Source organism: Podarcis vaucheri (assembly GCF_965113315.1).
Source record: "Podarcis vaucheri genome assembly, chromosome: 16".
In the NCBI taxonomy this organism is placed as follows: domain Eukaryota; kingdom Metazoa; phylum Chordata; class Lepidosauria; order Squamata; family Lacertidae; genus Podarcis; species Podarcis vaucheri.
Genome location: NC_138754.1, coordinates 7,255,180 through 7,271,021, shown reverse-complemented (window position 1 = coordinate 7,271,021; position 15,842 = coordinate 7,255,180). Strand labels below are relative to the sequence as shown.

The following is a 15,842-nucleotide window of genomic DNA, read 5'->3' as shown; positions in this document are numbered from 1 at the left end:
GATACTGACAAAAATCATACACAAAGATCAAGCAGGTTTCCTGCCAGGCAGACAAATGAAAGATAATATAAGAAATATAATCAATATCTTGGAATACCTGACTGCCAGGAACGAGAAACAAGCGGTACTAATGTTTGTGGATGCAGAAAAGGCCTTTGATAACATAGTATGGGATTTTATGTCGAAATGTTTGGAATATATGGAAGTGGGCAAAGAGTTTTTCAATGGTATTAAGGCAATATATACAGAACAGAGAGCTAAACTGATAGTTAATAATGTAACTATGGAAGATATAAAAATATCTAAAGGAACGAGACAGGGTTGTCCACTCTCGCCATTGTTATTTATAATGGTCCTAGAGGTCTTTTAAAATATGATTAGACAAAATAGATTAATAAAAGGGGTGACAGTAGGTCAGAACGAATATAAAGTTAAAGCCTTTGCCGATGATCAGGTAATTACGATAGAGGAACCATTGGAAAGCGTAAAAGTAGTACTGGAGGAGACTGAACAATTTGGAAAAGTGGCCGGGTTCAGATTGAATAAGAAGAAAACAAAAATAATGGCTAAAAATATGGAGCAAATTACGATAGAAAAAATGCAACAATCAACTGAAATAGAGGTGGTGAAAAAGGTAAAATACTTGGGAATCTGGTTGACTCATAAAAATATTGACTTGTTCCAGAACAACTATGTTCAGGTTTGGAAAGGAATAAGAAACGATCTGGAGGTGTGGGATAGAATGAAACGGTCCTTTTGGGGCAGAATTTCTACAATAAAGATGAGCGTGCTTCCAAAGATGTTATTTTTATTTCAGACTATCCCCATTATAAAGGGGGTAGGAATCTTTAAAGAATGGCAAAGAGTGATTTCAAGGTATATCTGGCAGGGAAAAAAGCCAAGAATAAAATATAAGTTACTAACGGATGTAAAAGAAAGAGGCGGCTTTGCCCTGCCAGATATGAAATTATATTAATAATAATAATAATAATAATAATAATAATTTATTATTTATACCCCACCCATCTGGCTGGGTTCCCCCAGCCACTCTGGGCGGCTTCCAACTGAATATTAAAAACAGTACAGCTTCAAACATTAAAAACCTCCCTAAAGAGGGCTGCCTTCAGATGCCTTTTAAAAGTAAAATAGTTGTTTATTGCTTTGACATCTGATTGGAGGGCGTTCCACAGGGCAGGCGCCACTACCGAGAAGGCCCTCTGCCTGGTTCCCTGTAACCTTACTTCTTGCAATGAGGGAACCGCCAGAAGGCCCTCGGAGCTGGACCTCAGTGTCCGGGCTGAATGATGGGGGTGGAGACGCTCCTTCAGGTATACTGGACCGAGGCCATTTAGGGCTTTAAAGGTCAGCACCAACACTTTGAATTGTGCTCGGAAACGTACTGGGAGCCAATGCAGATCTCTCAGAACCGGTCTTATGTGGTCCCGACGGCCACTCCCTGTCACCAGTCTAGCTGCCGCATTCTGAATTATTTGCAGTTTCCGGGTCACCTTCAAAGGTAGCCCGACGTAGAGCGCGTTGCAGTAGTCCAAGCGGGAGATAACTAGAGCATGCACCACTCTGGCAAGACAGTACGCGGGCAGGTAGGGTCTTAGCCTGCATACCAGGTGGAGCTGGTAGACAGCTGCCCTGGACACAGAATTAACCTGTGCCTCCATGGATAGCTGTGAGTCCAAAATGACTCCCAGGCTGCACACCTGTTCCTTCAGGGGCACAGTTACCCCATTCAGGACCAGGGAATCCTCCACACCTGCCCGCCCCCTGACCCCCAAAAACAGTACTTCTGTCTTGTCAGGATTCAACCTCAATCTGTTAGCCACCATCCATCCTCCAACAGCCTCCAGGCACTCACACAGGACCTTCACCGCCTTCACTGGTTCTGATTTAAAGGAGAGGTAGAGCTGGGTGTCATCTGCATACTGATGAACACCCAGCCCAAACCCCCTGATGATCTCTCCCAGCGGCTTCATATAGATATTAAAAAGCATTGGGGAGAGGACGGAACCCTGAGGCACCCCACAACTGAGAGCCCAGGGGTCTGAACACTCATCCCCCACCACCACTTTCTGGACACGGCCCAGGAGAAAGGAGCGGAACCACCGTATAACAGTGCCCCCAGCTCCCAGCTCCTCTAGACGGTCCAGAAGGATGTTATGGTCGATGGTATCAAAGGCTGCTGAGAGATCCAGCAGAACTAGGGAACAGCTCTCACCTTTGTTCCTAGCTCGCCGGAGATCATCAACCAGCACGACCAAGGCAGTTTCAGTCCCATGGTGAGGCCTGAATCCCAATTGGAAGGGATCCAAATGGTCCGCATCCTCCAGGCGTGCTTGGAGTTGTCTGGCAACCACCCGCTCAATCACCTTGCTCAAGAATGGTAAATTTGAGACTGGGCGATAGTTGGCCAAACTGGCTGGGTCTAAAGATGTTTTTTTAAGAAGCGGTTTAATGACTGCCTCTTTCAGCGGGTCTGGGAAGGCTCCCTCACAGAGGGAAGCATTCACCACCCCACAGAGCCCATCGCCCAGCCCTTCCCGGCTCGCTTTTATCAGCCAGGATGGGCAAGGATCAAGGAGACAGGTGGTCGGTTTCACTTGTCCAAGCAGCCTGTCCACATCCTCGGATGTAACAGATTGGAATTGATCCCATGTAACAGGACTAGACAAAACTCTAGCACTCTCCCACCCTGGCCCTGCTCCCACGGTGGAGTCTACCTCCTTCTGAATCTGAGCGACTTTATCTGCAAAAAAACTTTGCAAAAGCATTGCAGGAGATCTTGGGGCCCCTACCAGGCCCCGGTGGTGCAGGTGGTTCCAATAGATTGCGAACCACCTGAAAAAGTCTCCTGCTGCTGTTTTCTGCAGATGCAATGGAGGCGGTGAAGAAGGCCCTCTTCGCCGTCGCCATTGCCACTTGGTAGGCTCGACGTTGAGCTGTCCGGTCTGATTCAGAATGAGTTTTCCACCACTACTGTGGATGGAAGCTTTCATGCAACCTTTACAAAATAACATAGGATAAAAGAGAAATAAATGATTATGAACTAGATGCTGATATAGGGAAGGGATGGGTGTTACAGCCACTTAGGAGCTTTGAGGTACTGAGTCAGTCCTGAAGAACCAAAATTGCCAAGTGTATGCTGGCCAAAATGATTACACATTCATATTATCTGTGGGGATTTCATGTGCTATATTGAGAAAGGTTTTTGTTTTTGTTTTTCATTTGCAGTTGTGCTTCAGCTTGAGATGGAGGCAGCAGCTCATTTTGGAAATTCACTCTGTTCCTGCTAATTGGTTTGTGATGTTGCTCTTTCATGCTTGATGTATTGTTGCTTTGATCATCATCGGTTATGGGTTGCCATAATTGATGCATCATTGCAGATTTTGGCATGTTTGGTGAATGCCATCTCAGCTCTAGTCTGATCCATGTTTGTATATTGTGCAAACATGATTGGCGTCTCTCCTTCAGGTGAGAACAGGGGCACAGCCACTAGTTGTCATTGGGGGAAAGAAGCAATGAGTTTATCCTACTCCCATCTCTCTCTTTGGATGTGAGGATGGGTACAGAAATTGACTGAAAGTCTTCTCTTGCAATTTTGGATGAAAGGATGGACAAAGAATTTAATTTTCAGGTTCTCATTTTCTCATTCACAAGCTCATTTTGCCATATTTCCATGTCGTAAGTCATTCAGTGTTCTGTTATTATTTTTTGTAGGTATTTGTCATTTCCCCCCCTCCCACTGCCACTCACAATGAAGCCTCATGAAGGTGAAAAGGATATATTTATTAATAAAATCAACAAAAGTTCTGCAAACCACAATGATCAAATTCAGAAATTACAAGGAGGGAAGTATTTTTTCTAGTTTTGGCAGGCTAGCAAACAGCCAGAGTTCTATGTGAGTTTCTAGCCAACTTTTCTCCCTGAAATTGCACTGGAAAACCCTTCATGAGCCCAACCAGAAAGATCAAGGGAAGATCAGGAAGTGGAGCATCAGGCAAAATAGACACAGAGAATGCACTTTGGAACAGACCCCTAAGCAGGATTGAATCTGCATTCCCCAGCCTGAAAGGGGAGGAAAATATTGAGCTAGATGGACCAATGGCCAGACTGCACCAGGAAGCTCCCTTTGAGGCTGATGTCCCCCGAATTCAATTTAGTGGACTTTGTTTAAAGCAAACATAGCAAACATATGTAGGGATTAGGGACAAAGGTGGTGCTGTGGGTTAAACCACAGAGCCTAGGACATGCTGATCATCAGGTTGGCGTTTCGAATCCCCGCAAAGGGGTGAGCTCCCGTTGCTCAGTCCCTGCTCCTGCCAACCTAGCAGTTCAAAAGCATGTCAAAGTGCAAATAGATAAATAGGCACTGCTCTGGTGGGAAGGTAAACGGCATTTCCGTGCACTGCTCTGGTTCGCCAGAAGCGGCTTAGTCCTGCTGGCCACATGACCCGGAAGCTGTACGCCGGCTCCCTCGGCCAGTAAAGCGAGATGAGCGCCGCAACCCCAGAGTCGGCCACGACTGGACCTAATGGTCAGGGGTCCCTTTACCTTTACCTTATGAAGGGATTATAAAGGAAGTTTTAAAAGTCTTCTATAAAACAAATAAGGCTGCCCGAGACTGGAAAGATGGGGATTATACATATCTCCAGAAATCAGTGGACAGAGGGCTTGCAGCCTTTAAGGGAATAGTTTCCTTATGAAGGGAGGCAGGACACTATTTTTTTAAAGTGCATTACATAACCACAGGAGTAAATAGGAGGATAATGAAAGGGGAATGGAATTGGATAAAACACATGCAAATGAATACAGGGCGGCTCAGGAATGGCTGGATGAAGTCCATGTGCCACAATTAGTCAGGGAGGGTAGGACACCTGAAGACAGTTTTCATCTACAAGGGAGGGATTTGCAGTTCTGGAATCATATAAAAGGACTTGCTGCCCACGATTCTAACAACAGCTCCTCTCACCTTCACCTGAGTACTTCTCTTGAGACCTTGGTAAGTGAGAGAACTCCATGCCTTTTGCTGCCTCTTCCTTTCCAAACTTCACTCTCTCTGTCTCCTTCTTTGAACCCTGACTGCTCCTCTTCTTTCTCATTTCCTAGGGCTCTTTGGAGAATTAGATACGTGGGAAGGGACAGGGAATGTTTATGTTTCTCCCGGAGATGCTGGACCACAACTCCCATCATTCCTGGCCCTTTGGCTGTGGCAGTTGGGCCTGATGGGTATTGGAGTCCAACAGCATCTGGAGCGCCAAAGCTGTCCCCCCAATTCCTGGTGCACATGGACTGGTGGTGGCTGTCCCGGGTTTCATGCAGGGCCCTTTCCCTGGCCTGCCTTGAGATGCCAGAGATTCAACATTAAGTTTTATTTAATGCAATATATAGTCTATGAATCTATCACATATATTCAGAATTCTGGAAAATGAGCTTATTGTCATTTGTTTATTCAAAGTATATTTAACCTACATTTCTACAAAAGGCTCCAATAAGATCTTTCAAATGGTGATTTTCTGCTCACAGGCTTGAAATCTAAAAAGCACAGCACTAAAGGAAACAGAGATGAGGAGGACAGAGGTCCTTAAGAGTCAATATACATGCCATAGCTCAAAAACGTAATCCTTGTCCCATGGATGACAGAACATATGTGTTTTCTGTTGCTGGAGAAATGGGGGTCACAACTAAAGTGAGAAAAGCTGAGTGGGGGCACCACCAGAAGGCCACCCCAACAACACTATTGCTGGCTTATTTTTTATGATCATTATTTTTATTGACTTGCAGATTATGCTATGATGTTGTTCTGCACTGTATACCACTATCTATTCTTCTTGTTATTCATGGGTACTGATGGTTGTTGTTCTTACTATTATTATTCAAATTGGAGGGATGAAACATGAATAAATTGGATTAATGTCTTGCTTATCATTTCAGATCCAGCTGCATCACTCCAAAATGGCTGCTGTCCCTGCTGATTTAATGAATCTGATACCACCAACTGCTGCAATCACGTCCCGCTCTCCAATTTTTTACAGGGTGAATAGGTTTACTTTAGAGATCATAGGGAACGGGTACCCATTGTTAGAATGAATATAAATAGATTTTTTAAAAAGAAAGCACCGGGGGGGGGGAAATGCTCAAATAAAAATGTAGCAAAAAAAATAAATTAAAAAATGCTGCTGCCAGTGTTGATTTAATGAATCGGATGCTACTAATTGTCATCCAAGTTCCATTTGTTGTGATTCTCTTGGAACCAATACTCTCTGCCAATTAGACATTATTCATGGTATTAAAGGGAGCACTCAGAGCAGCAGAATGCCCAGACTGGCAATTGACAAACTTGGCATGGCTTGTTTTACGATTGATGATCTCATGGGCCTAAGTGCCAGAAATGCCAAGCGTCCCGTTTGCAGGATGCCCAGATGCCTGGCTCATCCATGTTTTTCTTACAAATGTGAGGCTGTTTCCTAGGATGTGTTGATCCCAACCTCTATTCACTGTGAATTTCTTCTTCTTCTGTGCTTTTGCTATGGAATTTATCTCCAGCTAAGGGGCAATTTTTGAATGCTTCCAACTTGTATTCCACTCAAAACATGATACAACTCTGAATGTGCATGTATGATCTTTGTAATCAATATCAACGTCTGAATTACTGCAAAGCCTAGAAGGTGGTTCTTCCTTTGTTTATGGAATGTAAAATGTCCCCTGACTTCTTCTTTCCCATTAAACTTAGTTTCAGCATAGAACCTGTTCTCTGTGGGTTTCTTTCATGTTTTCTCCTCACTCCAACATCAACACCCACATTTTTTCCTTGCACTGATCCAGAACACTAGGCTAACTGTTACATCTGCGTATGTCTATTATTGTCCTCAAAGCAAAAGCGCAGCAATAAAAATGCTCAAATAAAAATGTAGCCAATAAATAAATAAATAATAAAATGCTGCTGCCAGTGTTGATTTGATGAATCGGATGCTACTAACTGGGGTAATTGTCATCCAAGTTCGATTTGTTGTGATTCTCCTGGAACCAATACTCTCTGCGAATTAGACATTATTCATGGTATTAAAGGGAGCACTCAGAGCAGCAGAATGCCCAGACTGGCAATTGACAAACTTGGCATGGCTTGTTTTATGATTGATGATCTCATGGGCCTAAGTGCCAGAAATGCCAAGCATCCTGTTTGCAGGATGCCCAGTTGCTTGGCTCATCCATGTTTTTCTGACAAATGTGAGGCTATTTTTTAGGATGTGTTGATCCCAACCTCTATTCACTGTGAATTTCTTCTTCTTCTTCTTCTTCTTCTTCTTCTTCTTCTTCTTCTTCTTCTTCTTCTTCTTTGCTTTTGCTTTGGAATTTATCTTCAGCTAAGGGGCAATTTTTTGAATGCTTCCAACTTGTATTCTACTCGAAACATGATACAACTCTGAATGTGCATGTATGATCTTTGTAATCAATATCAACGTCTGAATTACTGCAAAGCCTAGAAGGTGGTTCTTTCTTGGTTTCTGGAATGTAAAATGTCCCTGACTTCTTCTTTCCCATTAAACTTAGCTGCAGCATAGAACCTGTTTTCTGTGGGTTTCTTTAATGCATCCTCCTCACTCCAACATCAACACCCAGATTAGACACACTATGATACAACTTTCAGCAGTCATGGCTTCCCTCCCTGTTTTGAGCACCGTTAAAACAGTACAGCTCATGGAATACTGAACTGCTGTATTCTACAAAAGCAGAATAGTCTGCTGCAAGAACCGTTCCATGCCCATTAAGTGTGGGATGCCTTTGCCTGATGACCCACAGACTGCAGCAGAATACAGGACAAAGTTTTGCCCAGTGTCTTGTCTGTGTGATGTGGCTGATGGGAAAAGCTGTCCCATAAGCAAAGGGGAGGTGAAAGCCTGCATAAGGCTGGAGCCATTTTGCTTGGAGAGCTTCCTACCCGGACACTGTTAGGACACTGGGGTTAGTGTCCTCTCTGAGCAATTATGGGTTGCTGGTTGACAGGGCTGGAAATTATTATTTCGCTCAACCTGATTGGCACTTGGTTGGGGTTTCTTTAACCTTTCCCTCAGTGAAATTATGACCTTCCTTGTTAGGTGGAAGGACGTTTTTGTATGAGGGCAGAAAAGGCATTGGGAACTATTAGCACCCTATTGGGGGGGGCATTAGCGTCCTGAGGGGAGGTTTGGTTAAGACACCCCCAAGCTTGGGTTGAGTATCTGCCTGGTTGGAATCTGCACCCTGCTCCCCCATTGAGAAGTTCCTTACTTGGTTTGCACCATGGCAAGGTTCAACGCTGGCTGACTTCATGGGGAGGTGGAAAACCCAGCAGATCTCTTCCCTCAACGTGGGGCTTGTGGAATGATGGACTGATCCTGGTGTAGCAAAATCAACGTTCCAGGCTGAAGGAAATCTCCATGCGGCAATGAGAAAACAAAGGGTGTTTATTGCTAGCAATAATGGCTCAGTGGGATCACTCTCCAAAAGCTGAGCATGCCCAAAAGGGTGGCGCCCTCTTAATATACAGTGGTGCCCCGCAAGACGAACGCCTCGCAAGACGGAAAACCCGCTAGACGAAAGGGTTTTCCGTTTTGGAGGCGCTTCGCAAAACGAATTTCCCTATGGGCTTCCTTCACAAGACGAAAGCCCATAGGGAAATCTCCGGGACAGTGGGGAAGCGCAGTGCGTCTTCCCCACTGTCCTCGGACCTCCTCCGAATGCTGGCGGTGGGGCGGAAAGCCCTTCTCCCCGCGCCAGCCTTCGGAAGGCTCCTCCGAAGGCTGTTGGTGGGGAGAAAAGCCCTTCTCCCCACGCCAGCCTTCGGAAGGCTGCTCCGAAGGCTGGCGGTGGGGCGGAAAGCCCTTCTCCCTGCGCCAGCCTTCGGATGGCTGTCCTGAAGACTTGCGGTGGGAGGAGGGTTTTCCTTCCCACCGCCAACATTCAGAATGCTGTTCTGAATGTTGGCGGTGGGGAGGAAAAACCCTCCTCCCACCGCAAGCCCCGGGAACAGAGGAGAAGCGCTGCGCCCCTTCCCCTCTGTTCCCGTACCTGTCCTGAAGGCTTGCGGTGGAGTGAAAAGCCCTTCTCCGCACCGCCAGCCTGGCAAGCGGTTTCCATAGGAATGCATTAATTGATTTTCAATGCATTCCTATGGGAAACCGTGCTTCGCAAGACGAAAAACTCGCAAGAAGAAAAAACTTGCGGAACGAATTAATTTCGTCTTGCGAGGCACCACTGTACATTGCTGTTATCTATTAAAGTAATACATATGCATAAACTTCCTCCAGTCTAAAGTTATGGCACAATACTAATTATACCATATATGGTCTTTCCTTCATTACATATTCATTGGGCAAGGAAACAAAGGACTCTCTCTCTAAGCAGCCCCCTCTGCACGTGATCTCTTTGCATTCCTTTCTACCTGAGGAGGTGAGGACATTTGGTCAGAGCACATCTCAGCCTTGGGAGTAAAGCTGCTCCTAGCACAAGATTAGGCACAAGGCCTCTAGCCTGGCTAGTTGGCTGAGCTTATAGGTCTCTATGTACATCACTGGGACCCATGGCCATGCCAACCCTTTTGCTGCCTGCTGCTGTCAATAGAGACTGGGCCTGATTTTAACCCATCACCTTTGTACGGTCTCATTATTTTGCTGCTCTCATGGGTCACATAACGCATCTAAATTTGGCCTCAGAGTTAGCCATCGTGATATTCTAATGATTTTAAGTTGCTCTCCATTGACGACACTCTCTACACCAATTTTCTGCTTACATTCCAATCAAGTAGTGCTGGAGAAGGTTTCTTTCTTCATAAAGTGTTCTGTTTTATTTTTAGTTAAAAGTTGCAGAATCAGTACCTCGACCATATGGCCCCTTTCATATTTCCGTGAGTCTTGCTTCAGGCACATTCTCATTACCTCTGTGTTGGATGCAGGATTAACTTTTGGAAAATTGCAAGAGAGAGAGAGGTGGGGAAAGCAGGATTACCTTGAAAGTCCACAAAAAGACTTCTGCCTGAACTGAACATCTCTTCCATCCCTAAAATGCATGGCTCAGTGCAGAATGGCCTTTGTGAAAGCTAGTTTGCACAGTGTCCAATTACCAAATCCAGGATATCCCATGTTAAATGCACAGCAGCATAAGTTCAAAGGCTAATCATTCACTTAATGGCTGCCCCTAGTTTCCTCTAATTCATAAACTGCTTCAGAATACCTCTCACTGACTAAAAGAATCTTCCTGACTCATTTGAAGTATTGTAAGAATCAAAAATCTTACATTGTGGTTTTACCAATATTGCTGATTTGATCTGATCTGAATTGAATTGAATTCTTACCTGCCATTTGCCATAAGGTCCCATTGTGTGTTATTACAATAAAATATACAGTTACATAGGAATAAAACTGGTACAACCTTAAAAAAATGTAAGAACAGTTAAAAACAGCTCCATATATAAATCAGTCAAAAAAACAGTTCCCACATAGTTTCCACTTCTCAGGGAAAGAAACTTAAAGCTGAGGCTAGCCGTGAACCTCTGAATAATAAACTGAGAAGCAGGCCTGCGCCCTTTTTCAGTGGTACCTCAGGTTACAGACGCTTCAGGTTACACACTCCACTAACCCAGAAATAGTGCTTGAGGTTAAGAACTTTGCTTCAGAATGAGAACAGAAATCGTGCGGTGGCAGCGGGAGGCCCCATTAGCTAAAGTGGTACCTCAGTTTAAGAACAGTTTCAGGTTAAGAATGGAACTCCAGAACAAATTAAGTTCTTAACCCGAGGTACCACTGTACTAGCAAGTTCGCTGGGAACTGTAGCACCGCATGCAATCCCGCAAAAGGCACCCACAATCTAGTGTGGGTGCTCATTTTAAAGACCTAACCCATGAGGGAGTGGAACCATTTTGCTCCGCAAACTTCCCACCCACCAAACCCTGGCTGTTAGTGTTTGGTATGCATTTTTTTGGTACAGAACGTATTGATTTAATGTGTAGAGATCTTTTCTATTCTAACCAATTCAAGAAGGTTCTGGAAGCTTCTCTGTGTGGTACAAGCTGGAAGTTTCTAGCTGGCAAGTAAGAATCTATTCTGCCTAGAAATCAGCAGAAGGTCCTTGACATTTTGGTTATTCCTTCAGAGACGTTGAACAGCTGATTCATACTGGTTGTATTATCTCTTTCCATCAAGGTCAGGCTGACTAGAAGAACAGGCCAGAAGGAGCCTCAGCTTCATTTTCTGTCTCTTTTTTCTTCAGGTGGGGTGGTTTGTATATAGTATGCTTAGAGTGAAGGTTTTAATCTTATTGTGTGTGAGTCCCCCCCCCCCCGTGGAAATAATGACACATGACACAATTATTAAGGTTAATGGGCTATATAAGGCCACAACTTTATTGGTTACAGGTGATGAGCGGTATTGGCTTAGGCATTGGTCCTAACCGACTATATCTGACTTCAGCCTGTCCACTTGAAGTCTGGGAAGGGTTAACCACCATCGGGTGAGTCCCGCTGATGCACATAAACTAGGAACTTCCCTGGGGTCACCTATGGGGGTGTGCTTTAGGCCCTCACCTCCCTAGGCTTCGGAGAGGGCCACGCCCCCCGGAATCCTTTATCGGACTACCCTTCAATACATGGGGCAGGTGATGGCGATACCTCCCTTCTTCCATCTACAGAACAATACCAATGCCTAACCGCCAATACCAAGAAAGTTGTGGCGATTTGCTATGAGGTAGGTGAAAACCAAGTGGGTGGTGCCAATTTGCCAAGTGGGAAAATTCCTACCAGGCCCCTCAACGGTGACCAACCAAGGTCCATAGCAAGGTCAAGGAATGAAAACCTTATAGGGCGGGAGGGTGGGAAAAGCAGGAACAGCTGGCAGGCGGCAAAGAGGGAGATCCCCGGCTGCATCCTGCCTTAAATAGGGCAGGTCATGCCCTCAGAGGCAGCTGATTGGCTGGCCAGGGGATGACGCGGCCGGGAATGCCCCCAATCGTGTGGGGCTGGGCTCCAGCCTCCGCGCGCCTGGTGGGTTCATGGAGCCTGCAACACCACCTCCTCCGTAGGGCAGAAGTGGATTTGTAAGCTATTATAAGTTTAAGTCCACTGCTACGGGATTTCTTATGGACTGTGCCAATCCTGAAGACGTATGGATTTGTGACTATTATGCTCATTTACCTTCAGTACTAAAGCTCTGCTGGATGAAGAATGAATTCCCTCTGGTTTATTTCGGGAAATCTTGCAACGTGTTTAAGCTTTACTCTGCTAACTATATGTTGGAGTTTGCTCTGGATCAATATGAGCAATACCAAATAACAGTTAGAGCCTCACTGAACTATTTGGGTTGCTGGTTGGCAGGGCTGGGAAGGTATTTCATAGGGGAAAAAATATTTCATCCAGAAGTATCATAGAATAAAAGAACTGCAGAGTTTGAAGGGACCTTGAGGGTCATCCAGTCCAACCCCCTGCGATGCAGGAATCTCAGCTGAAGCATCCAGGACAGAGGGCCAACCGACCTCTGCTTAAAAACCTCCAAGGAAGCAGAGTCTGCAGCTTCGCAAGAGAGCCTGTTCCACTTTGGAATAGTTCTTCGAGTCATAAAGTTCTTCCTGGTATTTAATTGGAATCTCATTTCTTGCAACTGGAAACCATTGGTTCAAATCCTACCCAGCAGTGCAGGAGAAAACAAGCCCACTCATTGTCCATTTGGTAGCCCTTGGGATATTTGAAGATGGCTGTCATATCTCCTCTCGGTCTCCTCTTTTCCAGGCTAAACACACCCAACTCCCTCAACCGTTCCTCGTAAGGCTTGGTTTCCATACCCTTGATAATCTTGGTTGCCCTCCTCTGCACATGTTCCAACTTGTCAACATCCTTCTTAAACTGTGGCACCCAGAACTGGGCACAGTATTCCAGATGCCGTCTGACCAAGGCAGAATACAGCGGTACTGTTACTTCCCCTGATCTGGACACTACACTTCTGCTGAGGCCAGCCTAGAGTAGCATGACCTTTTTTTGCTGCTGCATCATACTGTTGACCTATGTTAAGCATGTGGTCAACTAAGACCCCTAGATCCTTTTCACATGTACTGCTAGTAAGCCATGTGCCCCCTCATCTTATGTTTGTGTGGCTGCTTCTTCCTGCCTAAGTACAGAACCTTACATTTATTCCTATTGAAATTGATTTTGTTAGCTTTGGCCCAGTTCTCCAATCTGTTAAGGTCATTTTGAATTCTGATTCTGTCTTCTGCGGCATTAGCTACCCCTCCCAGTTTGGTGTCATCTTCAAATTCCTCATTTCCTTCATCCAAGTCATTTAGAAAGGTGTTGGACAACAATGGGCCTAAGGCAGAATCCTGCTGTATGCCACTTGTAACTTTCCCCCCACGATGACAAGGAACTATAAAGGAGTACCCTTTGGGCTCAGTTAGTCAATCAATTCAAATCCGCCTAACTCTCACCTCACCCAGCCCACATTTTACCCACAAAATGCTTCTAAATTCTCCTGTGCAACAGCATTCTCCTCAGGAGCGCCGACTTGCCCTCCATATTAGGAAGCATTAAAAAAAAAAACCCCTCAGAGAACAGGTTCAATGCTGAAACTAAGTTTAATGCAAAAGAGGAAGTCAGAGAATATTTTCTGTTCCAGAAAAAAAAGGAAGAAGCATCTTCTAGGCATTGCAGTAAGGTAATTCAAACATAGATATTGATGGGACAGATAATGCATACACAATCAGAGTTGCATCGTGTTTCTATGGCATTCGGGAGGAATACTGGTTGGATACATTCAAAGATTTGCCCGTGAGCTGGAGATATGTCCCAAAGCAAAAGCACAGAGGAAGAAGAAATGCATAGCGAATAGAAGAACACATCTTAGGAAGCAGCTGCACATTTGTAAGACAAACATGGATGAGCCAAGCATCTGGAAATCCCGTAAACTTGGGGGTTGAACTGAGGACACTTGGCGTTTCTGGCACCTAGGTGTCCATGAGATCATCCACCGTGAAGCCATGCCGAGTTCGTCAATTGCCGGTGAGGGCCTTCTGCCGGTCTGAGTGCTCTCTTTAATGGCACGAATAGCGTCTAGAGGGGCTGTATCCCTGGGCTCCTCCGCCAGATGATGTGCCACCACAGGCGGTGTATCCTCCCACACGAAGTGGCTCACACGAGGCAGCGAGTACTGCTCCTGGGATGATTACACTAACTGCAGGTGGCTGGATGTATATTTCCGATGGTGGTGTCTGATTGATGCAACCAACACTGGCAGCAGGATTTATAGCGAGGCTACTTGATGACACTCCACCACCACCTAAACCCCCAAAGCCCAACCCAATGCTTCCTAAGGCCCCCAATCCTTGGCCCAATCCCCCAAAGCCCCCAAAGCCACAACTTGGTTTCAGCGAGCCCAGACAGCCAACTGGATAACAGGATGGGGTAGAACAGGTGGAAGTGTAGCCGCAGGCCATTTTGGACTGCTGGGTGCTGGATCTGAAAAGATGATGAGTAAGACAATTTATTGCTGATTCATGCATCCAAGTCGTAACAAAAACCACAACCACAACAATGGGCACTACCACCACCAGTGAAGTCAGGAATGATGGGAGTTGTAGTCCTTTAACTCTGTGAGGACAATAGATATTCCCCATCCCAGCTGTAGAGGGACGAACCATTGCTCTGACTCCGTATGAAATGAGCCTTTCTACATCTCTAACCTGTGGGATGCAATCGACTGGAAGCAGTCAAACACAGCATTCCTTGTTTTGCTAGAGTGGACATGCAAGGGAATGTTTGGTCCAGCCAGTCGATACTTCCTGTTCCTCCTGGTCTGGAGCATCCTTCCTTGCATGTGACTAGTGGGTGGATGTGGCCTTTCCAGACCTGGTAAAAGGACAAGGCATGCTGCCACTCTCTCTCTTTTCCACCTTCTTTTTGTCCTGCGAACTTCCTGGAATGAACGGCTGGCTGCCAGCCAAGCAATCCCCTAGGTCCCTTATGGGATAACACTGTTAGAATAAGTTTGGAATTTTAAGCCTTAAGCCTGCCTTCAGGGATCACACTGTCCTCCGCCTGGTCGTGAGTAAACTTCCTTTTTATTGCTTATGAATAAGACTGTGGTATCTTTATTCTTTTAGGAAGGATTCAAGGAGTTTTACCAGGAAAATATTAGAACACATTTCAATCTGGACAAGCCAGATTGAATTGCGTATTGTCTTAAGAAACTCACGTGAGTTTGCAACAAGTTTTCTGCTGTTTAAAGGGGAAAGTAAAGAAACTTGCTAACGCAAGTCAGGAAGGATATTAATAAACAATATATCCTCTCCTGCCACCCTCAACATTCCCACATAACCTTCCAAAGTGACAAAGAAGATGAGCAAAGAGGAGCAGGTCTGGGTTCAAAGAAGGAGACAGAGAGAGTGAAGTTTGGAAAGGAAGAGGCAGCAAAAGGCATGGAGTTCTCTCACTTACCAAGGTCTGAAGAGAAGTACTCAGGTGAAGGTGAGGGGAGCTGTTGTTAGAATCGTGGGCAGCAAGTCCTTTTATACGATTCTAGGACTGCAAGTCCCTCCCTTGTAGACAAAAACTGCCTTCAGGTGTCCTACCCCCAAAGGCCCTGACTAATTATTGAAAGCAGACTTCATCCTGAACCACCCTGTATTCATTAGCAGGTGTTTTATCCAATTCCATTCCCCTTTCATTATCCTGTTGTTGACTCCTTTTTATGATTTAAGACACTTATTAAATTGGTGCCAACTCCCCTCCATAAAGAATGTAGGTGTGTCTAGGCTACAAGGCCCCTGTCTACTGAATTCTAGAGATTTGTGTAAACCCCATCTTCCCGTCCTGGTAT

General features: G+C 45.3%; 1 long non-coding RNA gene across 1 annotated transcript; it reads right to left on the bottom strand.

Moving 5' to 3' along the window:
* Window positions 1-13,583: 13,583 nt before the first annotated feature.
* Window positions 13,584-15,524, bottom strand: LOC309520764. The gene is made up of 2 exons (XR_014214390.1): window positions 15,461-15,524; window positions 13,584-14,482 (listed from the first exon to the last, which is right to left on the bottom strand). It is a non-coding gene; the product is annotated as an uncharacterized lncRNA (long non-coding RNA).
* Between the last annotated feature and the right edge of the window lie 318 nt (window positions 15,525-15,842).